This window comes from Hyla sarda, chromosome 9, assembly GCF_029499605.1.
Source record: "Hyla sarda isolate aHylSar1 chromosome 9, aHylSar1.hap1, whole genome shotgun sequence".
NCBI lineage: Eukaryota > Metazoa > Chordata > Amphibia > Anura > Hylidae > Hyla > Hyla sarda.
Genome location: NC_079197.1, coordinates 11,559,305 through 11,574,606, shown reverse-complemented (window position 1 = coordinate 11,574,606; position 15,302 = coordinate 11,559,305). Strand labels below are relative to the sequence as shown.

Here is a 15,302-nt window from a genome sequence, read left to right as displayed (position 1 = left end):
GCAGTATAGTTCACCCCACATTAGGTGCAGTATAGTTCACCCCACATTAGGTGCAGTATAGTTCACCCCACATTAGGTGCAGTATAGTTCACCCCACATTAGGTGCAGTATTAGGTGCAGAAATTTCCAAGCGGATTTTCCGTTCACAAATTCCGCTTCACAAATTCCGAAGTGTGAATTTGTGAACGGAAACCCATTCCCTATACAATTTAGCAAGCGGAATTTCTGTCTGGGAATCAGACACAATCCCAGCACATTCACCTGCCTTAGCAGTTAACCCTTTATTCTCTGGCTCTGCACATACAGCATTACTAGTGTTTATCTGCCCCTTTTCATCCACATTCAGTGTAATATCAGTACATAGTGCAGGCAATCCCTCAGCGACAACAGCTGCAGGCCCCCCGGATGTGTCCACCCCTATCCTCACAGCGTTGCCTTGAAAGACAATATTCCTCACAGATTCATAGTCCGTGTCTACTGATCACCTCCCGTCTCCAGGACACTTGTCTCCTGGTTTCCCTCCTTGTTTGAGGGGCCCAGTTGTGTATTTTGGGGGGCCCAGTTGTGTATTTCCTCTGGGGGTGTCTCAGTACATTGAGCTCCCGCAGACAAACATCCAAACATTCATATTTCAGCAGTTTTTCTTTAGGATCTGTCTCTCTTTTAAAGGGGTACTCCCACCCTAGACATCTTATCCCCTATCCAAAGGTCCCCTCCCATAGACTTGAATTGAGGGGACGGAGCGTGACGTCACACAGGGGCGGAGTCCTGACGTCACGGACTTCCGTTCACGTGGTCGCGACCGAGACCCTCCAGCGCTTCCGGACAAGAAACAGGTGGGTGCCGCATGCAACATTGCGGTGGTCCCCAGCGGCAGGACCCCCACGATCAGACATCTTATCCCCTATCCTTTGGATAGGGGGATAAGATGTCTAGTACCCACTTAAAGGGGTACTCCGGTGAAAGACATCTTTTTTTAAATCAACTGGTGCCAGAAAGTTAAACAGATTTGTAAAAAAATCTTTACCCTTCCAGTACTTTTTAGCAGCTGTATGCTACAGAGGAAATTCTTTTCTTTTTGAATTTCTTTTTTGTCTTATCCACATTGCTCTCTGCTGACACCTGAGGCCCGTATCAGGAACTGTCCAGAGCAGGAGAAAATCCTCATAGCAAACCTATGTTGCTCTGGACAGTTCCTGACACGGACAGAGGTGTCAGCAGAGAGCACTGTGGACAACACAAAAGAGAAATTCAAAAAGAAAAGAATTTCCTCTGTCGCATACACAGCTGCTAATAAGTACTGGAAGGATAAAGATTTTTTTATAGAAATAATTTACAAATCTGTTTAACTTTCTGGCACCAGTTCATTTAAAATAAATAAATAAATAAATAAATAAATAAAGTTTTCCACCGGAGTACCCCTTTAAGTTCTGAGAGAAACTGTTCCAGAGAGCAGAGTTGACAATATTTGCATCTTAACAATAATATTCTTCCTCTTTCTATTTATAACTATAATTCATTAACCCTTTCCCGGGTAGCTGTAAAGTAGTCTGGACACAGTCACGTAGATCAAAAGGCTAAGAAAAAAAGGCAGGATAGGTAGAAGCCCCCCCAAAGTTGAGTTGGGGGTGTGTTGTTCTCATGTTTTACAGTTTTGATGCCTAGGGGGTGTTCCTCTGGGGCGATACCTTGAATAATATGGAATTTTTTTTATTTATATATATATATATATATATATATATATATATATATATATATATATTATTTTTATATATATATATATATATAAAATAAATAAATATATATATATATATATAAATAAAATATATATATATAAATATATTTAAAAAATATATATATATTTATATATATAAATTATATATATATATATATATAGATAGATAAATATAAATATATATATAAATATATAATATATGAGTGTATATATCTATCTATATATCTATCTATATATATATATATATATATATATATATATATATATATATATATATATATATATATATATATCTATCTATCTATCTATCTATCTATATATATATATATATATATATATATATATATATATTATCATGGGGGAATTATCCATCCTTATTCCCACAGCTATGTGTACCTGTACCATGCTACAGAGACAAGTCAAAAGTTTTGATAGGTCGGGGTCTCAGTGCTGACACCTCCACCGATCAGGTGAGCGAGCAGGGAGGAGCCTATAAGTCAGTGTTTCCCAACCAGTGTGCCTCTAGCTGTTGCAAAACTACAACTCCCAGCATGCCCGGACAGCCAACGGCTGTCCGGGCCTGCTGGGAGTTGTAGTTTTTGCAACAGCTGGAGGCAAAAGTGCACGCAATTTGAAATTAGAATTTTTTTTAAATTTAAAATGTGTAAGGTGTTCTACAATGGTCAGGTTTTTCGGATAGATTTGCGCAGTGGTCACGAGTTTACCATGCTAGCCTTTTCAAAAAGTCGCGTAATGTTGGCGCAAAACAGCCTTAAAATGGCGCAACCCCAACCCCCCCCCCCCCCTACTTGAATGCTTACAGGAAACCAGCACAGATCTGGATGGGACAGGAGCGAAAGACAGGAAGACGTTCGCCATCGGCGCAAGAGAGATAACACGAGATGGAAACTCCACTTATTAAAACAAAAGGGGTTAATCGTTACTATAGTTATAGAATTAACTTGTATTGTAATTGGTTGTTTTGCTTATTTTTATACTAACATAGATCTGTAACGTATTCAGTTGCAGCCTGTGCAATAGCCATGCCGGGGCCGACCGGAGAGGTCATGTGACTTGTATGCGCTAGAACTTTAAAGGGGTACTCCGGTGGAAAAAATTGTTTTGTTTTTTTAAATCAACTGGTGCCAGAAATTTAAACAGATTTGTAAATCCCTTCTATTAAATAAATATTAATCCTTCCAGTACTTATTAGCTGCTGAATACTACAGAGGAAATTCTTTTCTTTTTAGGACACAGAGCTCTCTGCTGACATCATGTCCACAGTGCTCTCTGCTGACACCTCTGTCCATTTTAGGAACTGTCCAGAGTAGGATAAAATCCCCATAGTAAACATATGCTGCTCTGGACAGTTCCTAAAATGGACAGAGGTGTCAGCAGAGAGCACTGTGGTCATGATGTCAGCAGAGAGCACTGTGCTCGTGATGTCAGCAGAGAGCTCTGTGTTCCAAAAAGAAAATATTTTCCGCTGTAGTATTCAGCAGCTAATAAGTACTGGAAGGATTAAGATTTTTTTTAATAGAAGTAATTTACAAATCTGTTTAACTTTCTGGCACCAGTTGATTTAAAAAAAAAAAAAAGTTTTCCACCGGAGTACCCCTTTAATACACTATTATAATAAAGCACTTATGGGTAAATCCTAGCAATTCTTAAAGGGGTACTCCAATAGGCTTTCCCATGAGATTCAGCTTCATGTCAACACAACATAATTCCCACGCTGAGACTTCCTGCTGCGAGAGGGAAGAGAGAGCTTCCTTATTTGTCACCCATAAAGAAGCACTCTAAGATTATTTTTGCTTATATAGTGCTGCACAGGTTATTATTAGAGAATAACATAGAGGTTCTTGCGTATGACTTATGCTTACCTGTTTTGGCTGATGTGGAATGCATGAGTTTTCTCATGAATGAGTTTCTCATGCTGCCTACATTTCACATGAATCATTTGGCTTTGCAGAGAGAGGGGGTGGAGTCTCATCACTGCTATTCATCTAATGAGACAAAGCTGATCACCTGGCTACTAGTCTCCAGCAACCAGAAGCCTAAACTGCTGAGAGTCATAAGCGGGTTGGGGTCAGTTCACACTAGATGCAGTTTTGATGCATTTTCTTATTCAAAGTAAGTTTTTTCATGAGGAAAAAAGTGATTTGACCTATAATCACAACTGAGTGTTTTATAAAAGATTTAAAGCTTTTCACTGTGTTTTTACTGCATTTTCACACTTTTTGGGTGCTGTTGGTGTGATTTTTCAAAATCATGTTAAAAAGATGCCAGTAAAATATTAAAAATGTTTCCATAATTTTTGGATAATGACGGCAAACACACAATGTGTGAACACAAACTCAGGGGAGGTGTATATCTACTATATATCCTGATCCCATAGAGATTGCAGCAATATACAGATAGAGCTGGAGGGGAGGTGCATAACTACTATATATATATATATATATATATATATATATACACATATCCTAATCCCATAGAGATAGCAGCAGTATACATATAGAGCTGGAGAGGAGGTGTATAATTACTATATATCCTGCTCCCATAGAGATAGCAGCAGTATACAGACAGAGCTGAAGGGGAGGTGTATAATTACTATATATCCTGATCCCATAGAGATAGCAGCAGCAGTATACAGATAGAGCTGGCGGGGAGGAGTATAACTACTATATATATCCTGATTCCATACAGATAGCAGCAGTATACAGATAGAACTGGGAGGGGAGGTGTATAACTACTATATATCCTGATCCCCTAGAGGCAGCAGTATACAGATAGAGCTGGAGGGGAGGAGTATAACTATTATATATCCTGATTCCATACAGATAGCAGCAGTATACAGATAGAGCTGGAGGGGAGGTGTATAACAACTATATATCCTGATTCCATACAGATAGCAGCAGTATACAGATAGAGCTGGGAGGGGAGGTGTATAACTACTATATATCCTGATCCCCTAGAGGCAGCAGTATACAGATAGAGCTGGATGGGAGGTGTATAACTACTATATATCCTGATCCCCTAGAGGCAGCAGTATACAGATAGAGCTGGGAAGGGAGGTGTATAACTACTATATATCCTGATCCCCTAGAGGCAGCAGTATATAGATAGAGCTATTTTTGCTACACGTTCTGCTGCCATGAAATCTCTGGAATTTTCAAGAGGCCACAGAACATGGATAATTCTGTCAGAACAACAAAGCAGCAGACCATTGCACCGCAGACCCCGGGGGCCGTCATTCCCCTTTAAGTAACATATTGGGAGTTCGTGCGGTGCGGTGAGTCATGGAGACGTTGCAGAGGATGTTTACATGCGCATATTTATCACAGAACGAGTGGAACGGCAGATTAGTACCCGATAAACAAGGGACAGCGCTCTGCAGACCATATATATATATATATATATACTGTATATACTGCTCTATTTATTCTATTGGTCAAAATGATAGGTTTTCTACTATTGTACTAAGTTAACCCCTTCATCACCCGAGAAATATTTTTTCTCCTCACCTTCTATTAGGGCGTATTTTTTTGTAGAACGAGCTGCACATTCATTGGCGCACTTTATTATGTATCACAATATGGAATGGAGCAATTTTGTGGGACAATATTTTTGACAATAGCAAAATTTTTCCCTATACTTTTCACAATACAGTAGAACCGACATTAATTACCCCCTTTTTTTTATAACACATTTTTTTTCCCGTTTATTTACTGATCCGCAGAATGACCCGGGACCGGCATGAAACAGATGAGTAGACCTTCGTCTGGCATGTAAACCGATCGGACCCCCGCATATATGTTGTGGGGTGCCGATCAGGCAGGGGCACTTTCAGTGAAACTCTTAAGTGCCGTGATCGCTATTGATCATGGAGATCTCCGGAAAAAATTTACTTATTCCCTATCCCTTCACAGGATAGGGGATAAGTAGCTGATCGTGGGGGTCCGACTGATGGGGCCCCCCGTGATCACCTGGACAGGATCTGGCACTCCATTCATTTGTATAGGAGCTGAAAAGACCTGAGTACAGCTGGATTCTGGGAATGTCGTCAGCCCAAAAACATGTAGAATCATTAATAAATCTAATACACTCTCCCCCTGACCAAACAAGAGATCTTAAAGGGCCAGTAACCTTAATAATTAGAATTTTCCAAATTAGTTTTCCAAATTAGTAAGCCTCCAGCTGTTGCAAAACTACAACTCCCAGCATGCCCGGACAGACGAAGGCTGTCCGGGCATGCAGGAAGTTGTAGTTTTGCAACAGCTGGAGGCACACTGGTTGGGAAACACTGTTGTAGAACAATATCCCCTGAAGATATCTTGGATTCTCCCTTAAGATGTTTGTTGCACTGTATATAATGGTATTCTGACATCATGACTTGTAGACGGAGCTTAGGTCACATGTGCAGGTCTATTCTCGTCCATAGCGTTCTTCACGCCCCTTGGCAAATCCCTCGTCACACATGGTGTTATGTTTTAAAGGGGGATTTCAAGTTCTTAGGCCATTCAAAAGGGACCTATAGTAGTCATGGGTGCTCTCAGGGGTGATAAGCTGCCGCCAGAGGGGACAGAAGAGTTTGGAAGAGAGGGAGAGGTCTGGAGGGGACAGAGGAGTCTGGAGGAGAGGGAGGGGTCTGGAGGGGACAGAGGAGTCTGGAGGAGAGGGAGGGGTCTGGAGGGGACAGAGGAGTCTGGAGGAGAGGGAGGGGTCTGGAGGGGACAGAGGAGTCTGGAGGAGAGGGAGGGGTCTGGAGGGGACAGAGGAGTCTGGAGGAGAGGGAGGGGTCTGGAGGGGACAGAGGAGTCTGGAGGTGAGGGAGGGGTCTGGAGGGAACAGGGGAGTCTGGAGGTGAGGGAGGGGTCTGGAGGGAACAGGGGAGTCTGGAGGTGAGGGAGGGGTCTGGAGGGAACAGGGGAGTCTGGAGGTGAGGGAGGGGTCTGGAGGTGAGGGAGGAGTCTGGAGGTGAGGGAGGAGTCTGGAGGGGACAAAGGAGTCTGGAGGGAACAGGGGAGTCTGGAGGTGAGGGAGGGGTCTGGAGGTGAGGGAGGAGTCTGGAGGTGAGGGAGGAGTCTGGAGGTGAGGGAGGAGTCTGGAGGGGACAAAGGAGTCTGGAGGGAACAGCGGAGTCTGGAGGAGGACAGTGAGGTCTGGAGGAAGAAAAAGGGGTCTGAAGGGGACAGAGGAGTCTGGAGGGGACAAAGGATTCTGGAGGAGAGGGAAGGAGTCTGGAGGAGAGGAAAGGGTCTGGAGGGGGACAGAGGAGTCTGGGGGAGGACAGAGAGGTCTGGAGGAAGAAAAAGGGGTCTGGAGGAGGGGGAATGGGACTGGATAGGACAGAGGGGTTTGGAGATTACAGAGGCGTCTGGAGGGGAAAGAGGAGCCTTGAGGTCGAGGAGGACAGAGTATTGAGAAGTTGGACAAAAAGGTCTGGAAGGGACAAGGGGTCTGGAGGAAAGTGAAGTCTGGAGCAAACAGAAGTCTGGAGGACTCAGAAGGGAAAAGAAGTCTGAAGGGGGACAGAGGAGTCTGGAGGAGGAAAGAAGGGTCTGGGGGGGGGGGGACAGGGGTGCAGATACATAATTCCAACTTATAAAAGTCATGGTGTGAAAGGAGGCCCTGGAAGGGAGAAACTCGCTCTGGAGGGGCACAGGACAGGGGGATACTGTGCTGGGCAATGAAGGGTTAGCAGGGGTTATGTCACCTAGGCAGGAGTGGGGGGAGAGTAGGAGGAGTCAAGGGAAGAAGGGGGGGGGGGTCAGTCGGCACGTGGCCAAGGAAGACGATGTCCACCCTCCCGCCCTATTGGGTGTTTTCTTGCAGGAGAAGGATCTGGAGGTGTTAGTGGATTCGATGGAGTTGGAGAGTATAAGTGGGTGTGGATGGTACAGGCCCGGTGGTAAATTCCCTGCGTCCATGGGCCCCAGGGAGGGATTTGGGGCTCTGAAGTTGTCGCCCCTGGGCTAGGTGAAGTGCGGCTGGGAGGAGGCCCTATATGTAGTTTGGTGGGGATTAAAGATGGACGGTGCCTCTGGGTTCTTCTCCTGCTTCGTGCGTTATGGTTCCTGGAGTTTGTCGTTATTAATCTATGACGTTTATATAAAGTTGTGGTTACAATGTTTTAGTTTTTTCTGTTAATAAAATTGGGCTGCTGTGGCCTTTGCACCAAAACACTGTGTTTGTCGCTTTTTGGTGAAGGGGTGGAGAGGGGGTTGGTGGGGGACCAAGCAGCTAGTATTTCCCCTAGTCATGTGACTCCAAATTAACCCCACCGCCCCATACTGTAAAGCCTCCGCCATGTGCAGAATACTTTGCGCACATTGGGCTCCTCTGCTCCATAAGTCGTGTTTATATAACGTAGAGTGCGGTTTTATCCCGGCGCGGACAGATGTTTACACCACATGAGGCTCGGCGAGGAGACTGCAGAACGTGTCCCGCTCCGGTCCGTCTGCTGATGACGCCCAAAGCTTTATTTACGGTGAAACGCGGGAGCGCACAGGCCCCATCCAGATAGGTGATAGCGCCGCCTCATATGTCGTCTACACCATCTTTCCCAGACCCCAAAACAGAAAATAAATACTTTCACATAGACCGACCCCCCCCCCCCCCAGCTCCTGAAATTCTGCATTATGGCTTGTTCACACCTGCATATTTTCTGCAGCTCATTTCACTTCCCATTGAATTCAATGGGTCGAAAATCAGCATTTTTCTTTGGAAATCTACACAACGCATCTCTACCAAGCCCCTGAACAGCAAAACAGCAAACCTACCTGGTCATGCAGTGACAAATTGTTGTAAAACTAGTTGTGTTTGCCGTTCAGGACTCTAGCAATGTTGTGTAACAAGTCCATTTGTCACTCAAAAGGTCAACTGCAGTACATTGGTGGCAACCAACTTTCCCAGACCCCTGCTGACATTCAGGACTGTAGGAAAGCTGGGTAACAGGTCCATATATTACTTCATACATCATCCAAATTCCTATGTTGTCCAGTACAACGATCATCATTCAACTTTCCCAGACCACTGAACAATGAAACAGCAAACCTACCTGGTGAACCCCCCTCCTTCCTCCAGCTTATAAATTGTTATATACCTAGACATGTTTGCCATTCAGAACTCCGTATGTCCCTTAATAGGTCAACTATCAGTACAATGACAGTCACCCAACTTTCCCAGACTCTCGAACAGAAAACTATCTATACTAGTAACCCTCTCCCACCCCAGCTGCTTAATGCATCAAAACTAGCCATATTTCACATATAGGTCTCCAAGAAAGCTGGTTGGCATATTGCATGGCACCCAGCTTTTCCAAGAGCTGAATTCTAGGGTGCGACGAATTCAGTACTTTCCCAGATCCCTGCGTCATTGTTAGGCTTGTTTTCTGGACTGTAGGAAATCTGGGTAACAGGTCTGTATATTACTTTATACATCATGCATATTCCTATGTTGTCCAGCACAACGATCGTCATCCAACTTTCCAAGACCCCTGAACAACAAAACAGCAAACCTACCTGGTGAACCCCCCCTCCTTCCTCCAGCTTTTAAATTGTTATATACCTAGACATGTTGGCTAGACGTTCAGAACTCTAGAAAAGTTGTGCAACAAGTCCGTATGTCACTTAATAGGTCAACTATCAGTACAATGACTCAGTCACCCAACTTTCCCAGACTCTCCAACAGCAAACTATGCAGTAACCCTCTCCTTCCCCCGGCTGCTTAATTGCATCATAACTAACCATACTGGACATTTAGGACTCCAGGAAAGCTGGGGGGCATATTGAGTGCCACCCAGCTTTTCCAAGAGCTGAATTCTAGGGGGGCGATGAATTCAGTACTTTCCCACACCTGAGGATCAAGGCCTCTGTATGTGAGGAATCCAGGTTTACAGAGGGGCGGACATTCCTATGGGGGCTGGGAGAGATCTCATTGCTTTGCTTTCCCAGCCCAGAATTTGCAGAAGTGGAGCCGAGTCTGGGGGAGGAGGTGGATTCAGCCTCCAGAGCTGAGATCAGGATGAGACCCTGCAGAGAGCAGTGCCAGGCGGGCAGGAGGGTGTGAGGCGGGCACAGGTAAGTGATAGAACCATGCACTTTCTATAGGAAGTCACTACACCCAACCAGGGTGCCTCCAGCTGTTGCAAAACTACAATTCCCAGCATGCCCGGACAGCCGAAGGCTGTCCGGGCATGCTGGGAGTTGTAGTTTTGCTGAAAGCAGTGCCAGGCAGGCAGGAGGGTGTGAGGCGGGCAGAGGTAAGTTATAGAACTATGCACTTTCTATAGGAAGTCATTACACCAGTGTTTGCCAACCAGGGTGCCTCCAGCTGTTGCAAAACTACAACTCCCAGCATGTGGCTGTCCGGGCATGCTGGGAGTTGTAGTTTTGCCACAGCTACAGGCACCCTGGTTGGCAAACACTGCATTGAATCCCCTCTCCCAATTTGGCAATTATTACTGTATTTTTTAATTTGTGTTTGTCACATATCCAGATGTAGCAGAGCTGAGCCGACTAACACAACTCGGTGTTTCCTTTATACTTTTCCGTCTTTTCATATTTGCGTCTGGCTTTGGCTTAAGGCTTAAAAAAAAGGCAGCGTTTGCCAACGAGGGTGCCTCCAGCTGTTGCCAAACTACAACTCCCAGCATGCTGGGAGTTGTAGTTTTGCAACAGCTACAGGCACCCTGGTTGGGAAGCACTGCATTGAATCCCTCCCCCCCCCACGGTTTGGCGGTATTATTATTACGGTATTTTTTATATTCATGTTTGTCACATATCCAGATGTAGCAGAGCTGAGCCGACTAACACAACTCGGTGTTTCCTTTATACTTTTCCGTCTTATTGTATTCGCGTATGGCTTTGGCATCACAAAAGCCAGCGTTTGCCAATGAGTGCGCCTCCAGCTGTTGCCAAACTACATCTCACAGCATGCCCGGACAGCCTTTGGCCCCCCCACGGTTTGGCGGTATTATTATTACGGTATTTTTTATTTGTGTTTGTCGCTTATCCTGATGTAGCAGAGCTGAGCTGACTAAGACACATCAGTGTTTCCTTTATACTTTTCCGTCTTTTCGTATTCGTGTTTGGCATAAAAAAAGGCAGTGCTTTCCAACCAGGGTGCCTCCAGCTGTTGCAAAACTACAACTCCCAGCATGCCCGGACAGCCGAAGGCTGTCCGGGCATGCTGGGAGTTGTAGTTTTGCAACAGCTGGAGGCACCCTGGTTGGCAACCCCAAGGGAAGTAGAATTGGCTGTGCTGGCTCTCGTGCGGGCTGTTATGCGGTTGTTTCGTGACAGTGTAGCGGTGCATCTATTACTGAAATAGGAATTCAGGTGGGCAGATGAGGCCCTGAGGGGGGGCTCGACAATAGTGACAGGCGTAAGGGAGGGGAGGAATGTGTTATATCAGTTTACCCCCACTATTCGGTGAGAAAAATCGCCACAGGTAACCCTTGGTATTCCTGTTGCCGAGGGACTACTACACCCATTCGGTGTATGGTGGTCCGACGTTGTAGTCTGATAACGTGTCTGCAAACCGGGGGGCATAGTGTGTACCCGGAAGTATGTTTCAGATTATAGATTCTGAGGGGCTCGCTAGTGCGCGGACCCCTGTGCTGACTCTCCAGCTGTTCCAAACTACAACTCCAAGCATGCCTGCACAGCCAAAAGCATGCTGGGAGTTGTAGTTCGAGGGGTTCTCTAGCACCCGCACCCCTGTGCTGACTCTATACCGTCCTTTAAGACACTAGTCTAACGTCTGTGGTTCTCCAGCTGTTGCAAAACTACAACTCCCAGCATGTCTGCACAGGCAAAGCTTGCTGGGAGTTGTAGTTTGAGGGGGTTCTCTAGAGCTCCGACCCCTGTGCTGACTCTACACAGTCCCTCAAAGTACTATTCCCCAACCTGTGGTTCTCCAGCTGTTGCAAAACTCCAACTCCCAGCATGCTTGGACAGCCTTCGCAACTATATACACCATATGTACACAGTGGCGCTGTAATGGGAACATGCGGTTTGCGTTCTGGTTGCTATGAATGGCACTTGATGGTTTTGGCCCCAGCTGCACACTGGGGGCCCCGGGAGCGTCACCCCTGAATCTTTTGTAGTTAAAATATAAAGACAAAAAAGCTTTAGTATGGTTCACATATTCCTAGGGCAGAGAATGTTTTAGCAATTACGAAGCGTCTAATCTGTGACCTTTTCTCGTATGACCTGATTGATCGCCGACCAGGTCTAGGTCTTTGGGGATTGTGGGTGGTCAGAACCTGCAGAACTTGGAAGTTGTCTTATAGCAGTGATCTCCAAACTGTTGACCTCTAGGTGTTGCAAAACTACAACTCCCAGCATGCCCGGACAGCCAACGGCTGTCCGGGCATGCTGGGAGTTGTAGTTTTGCAACAGCTGGAGGTCTACAGTTTGAAGACCGTTATGTGATAGCCTGGGGGGAGTAGGGTATAAGAAGTGTAGCTGTGCTGTTACTAAAGGGTGCTTGTTAACCCTTGCTATTCGTGACGCCAGGGTGAGGGCTCCTCTGTAATGCTTGTCCTACCGCCACCCTTCCCAAGAGCGATAGGGAGGTATTAAATAATTGAATGTCCACATCCGGAGAGTTTTGTAGAAACTTGTCGGAACTTTACTGAAGATTTTATGCAAAGTTTACAACCGGCACAGTCTCTATACATGCAAAGTCTCTTAGAGATTGACAGTGGTCAGGACCTTAAGCAATTTAGAGTCCGTAGACTGATATGCGCTGTTCCACTGGATTTAGGGATTAGTTGAGGTCCAGTAGTCACTATAGCTTTAGTGGGGATTAGTTTAAAACTCACGGTTTAGTTTTGTGCTAAGGCCGGCAGGCTTCTGGCCTAGCGTGTCTTTGAAAGTTGCGCAGATCCGTCCTGCTAGTCCGGCATCCATGAGAGCAGCAACCCAAGAGAGCGATAATTGGCTATAACTCCCTTATATGGGCAGGGGCTGGACTAGAGCTGATTGGTCCAATACTTCTGTCAATCATCTTTACACATTGTTATGGGTAACATGTGACCCAAGGACCTCCAAAGGTCCTCCAACATACCATAGAGGAATTAACATGGTCACATCACCGAAGGTCCTGCGACACTAACAAGGTAAGTACACTAATATACCTTATATTAGATATATACATTATTAAATATATACTTATAAACATTATATAATTAGAATAAGAGGAGGCGTCTAGGGGCTGTCCCATCTGGGGACCCTACCCGAACGTAGGAACTCTGACTTTGGGGACCACTACACAAGGTACGGTATGCAATACGATACCGGGACACCACAACTGCTTTAGGACCATAAAGGCCTGGTGATTTGTCTGGTAAACGGGTGGTTGATAACCAAGATGGCGCCTATTGCCACCTCACACAGACGTTGTTCCTGAGCCGCTAAGTGCAGATCCATCTTCTCATGTAGGATCCATCCTGATCACTAAGTGCAGATCCATCTTCTCATGTAGGATCCATCCTGATCACTAAGTGCAGATCCATCTTCTCATGTAGGATCCATCCTGATCACTAAGTGCAGATCCATCTTCTCGTGTAGGATCCATCCTGATCACTAAGTGCAGATCCATCTTCTCATGTAGGATCCATCCTGATCACTAAGTGCAGATCCATCTTCTCATGTAGGATCCATCCTGATCACTAAGTGCAGATCCATCTTCTCATGTAGGATCCATCCTGATCACTAAGTGCAGATCCATCTTCTCATGTAGGATCCATCCTGATCACTAAGTGCAGATCCATCTTCTCATGTAGGATCCATCCTGATCACTAAGTGCAGATCCATCTTCTCATGTAGGATCCATCCTGATCACTAAGTGCAGATCCATCTTCTCATGTAGGATCCATCCTGATCACTAAGTGCAGATCCATCTTCTCATGTAGGATCCATCTTGATCTCTAAGTGCAGATCCATCTTCTCATGTAGGATCCATCCTGATCACTAAGTGCAGATCCATCTTCTCATGTAGGATCCATCTTGATCTCTAAGTGCAGATCCATCTTCTTATGTAGGATCCATCCTGATCACTAAGTGCAGATCCATCTTCTCATGTAGGATCCATCCTGATCACTAAGTGCAGATCCATCTTCTCATGTAGGATCCATCCTGATCACTAAGTGCAGATCCATCTTCTCATGTAGGATCCATCTTGATCTCTAAGTGCAGATCCATCTTCTTATGTAGGATCCATCCTGATCACTAAGTGCAGATCCATCTTCTCATGTAGGATCCATCCTGATCACTAAGTGCAGATCCATCTTCTCATGTAGGATCCATCCTGATCACTAAGTGCAGATCCATCTTCTCATGTAGGATCCAACCTGAGCACTAAGTGCAGATCCTTTTTTTCATGTAGGATCCATCCTGATTTCTAGGACATCACTCAATTTGCCTTCAGGACTGGTGACCAACCCAACTCTCCCAGGATCAGATAGAACTGAGGTGACATAGAACTGTTGTAAAGTTTAGAGAAGGAATCAGGACTTCTCTGTATGGGGGAATGTTTGGCTTTTAGGCTTGATCCTTTAATAATGGCGCCCCCCCAGAGCTGCCGCCTGCTGTGTCTGGCTCATGCTGGGCGGCTGTCACCGACAGGTACAGGGGGTTAAGGCCCTGACACTAATCTCTCCCCACCTCAGATCTCTGGCCAAACTGTGCGTCATGTAAAGGGTTAAAACACGAAGGAGGAAAAGGGGGGCTGATGCCTGCTATCTGAGGGAGAAAATAATCGAATCTGTGCAATCTGTGGTCTGTACAATGTATAATCTGTACAATCTGTGGTCTGTACAATGTATAATCTGTACAATCTGTGGTCTGTACAATGTATACTCTGTACAATCTGTGGTCTGTGCAATGTATAATCTGTACAATCTGTGGCCTGTACAATGTATACTCTGTACAATCTGTGGTCTGTGCAATGTATAATCTGTACAATCTGTGGTCTGTACAATGTATACTCTGTACAATCTGTGGTCTGTACAATGTATACTCTGTACAATCTGTGGTCTGTGCAATGTATAATCTGTACAATCTGTGGTCTGTGCAATGTATAATCTGTACAATCTGTGGTCTGTGCAATGTATAGTCTTTGCAATATACGGTCTGTAAAATATATAACCTGTACAATCTATAGACTGTATTATGCACAATCTGTACAATACATAATTTGCAATGTATAATCCGCACAGTCTACTGTATGGGTAATGTATAATCCGCACAGTCTATTGTATGGGTAATGTATAATCCGCACAGTCTATTGTATGGGTAATGTATAATCCGCACAGTCTATTGTATGGGTAATGTATAATCCGCACAGTCTATTGTATGGGTAATGTATAATCTGCACAGTCTATTGTATGGGTAATGTATAATCTGCACAGTCTATTGGTAATGGGTAATGTATAATCCGCACAGTCTACTGTATGGGTAATGTATAATCCGCACAGTCTACTGTATGGGTAATGTATAATCCGCACAGTCTATTGTACGGGTAATGTATAATCCGCACAGTCTATTGTACGGGT

At 45.0% G+C, this 15,302-nt stretch overlaps 1 protein-coding gene across 4 annotated transcripts in view; it reads left to right on the top strand.

The window, feature by feature from the left end:
- The window catches only part of TOR4A (torsin family 4 member A), a 49,979-nt gene that overhangs the window by 4,012 nt on the left and 30,665 nt on the right, over nt 1-15,302 (top strand). Inside the window, exon 1 of one of the 4 annotated variants that reach the window (XM_056541130.1) lies at nt 9,705-9,819. The exons of 2 other annotated variants lie outside the window; for them this stretch is intronic. The gene's annotated coding sequence lies outside the window, so the exon portion shown is untranslated. Of the gene's footprint in view, nt 1-9,704; nt 9,820-12,845; nt 12,867-15,302 lie in introns of those variants that run through there. One more of the 4 variants, XM_056541135.1, reaches the window with a different exon arrangement.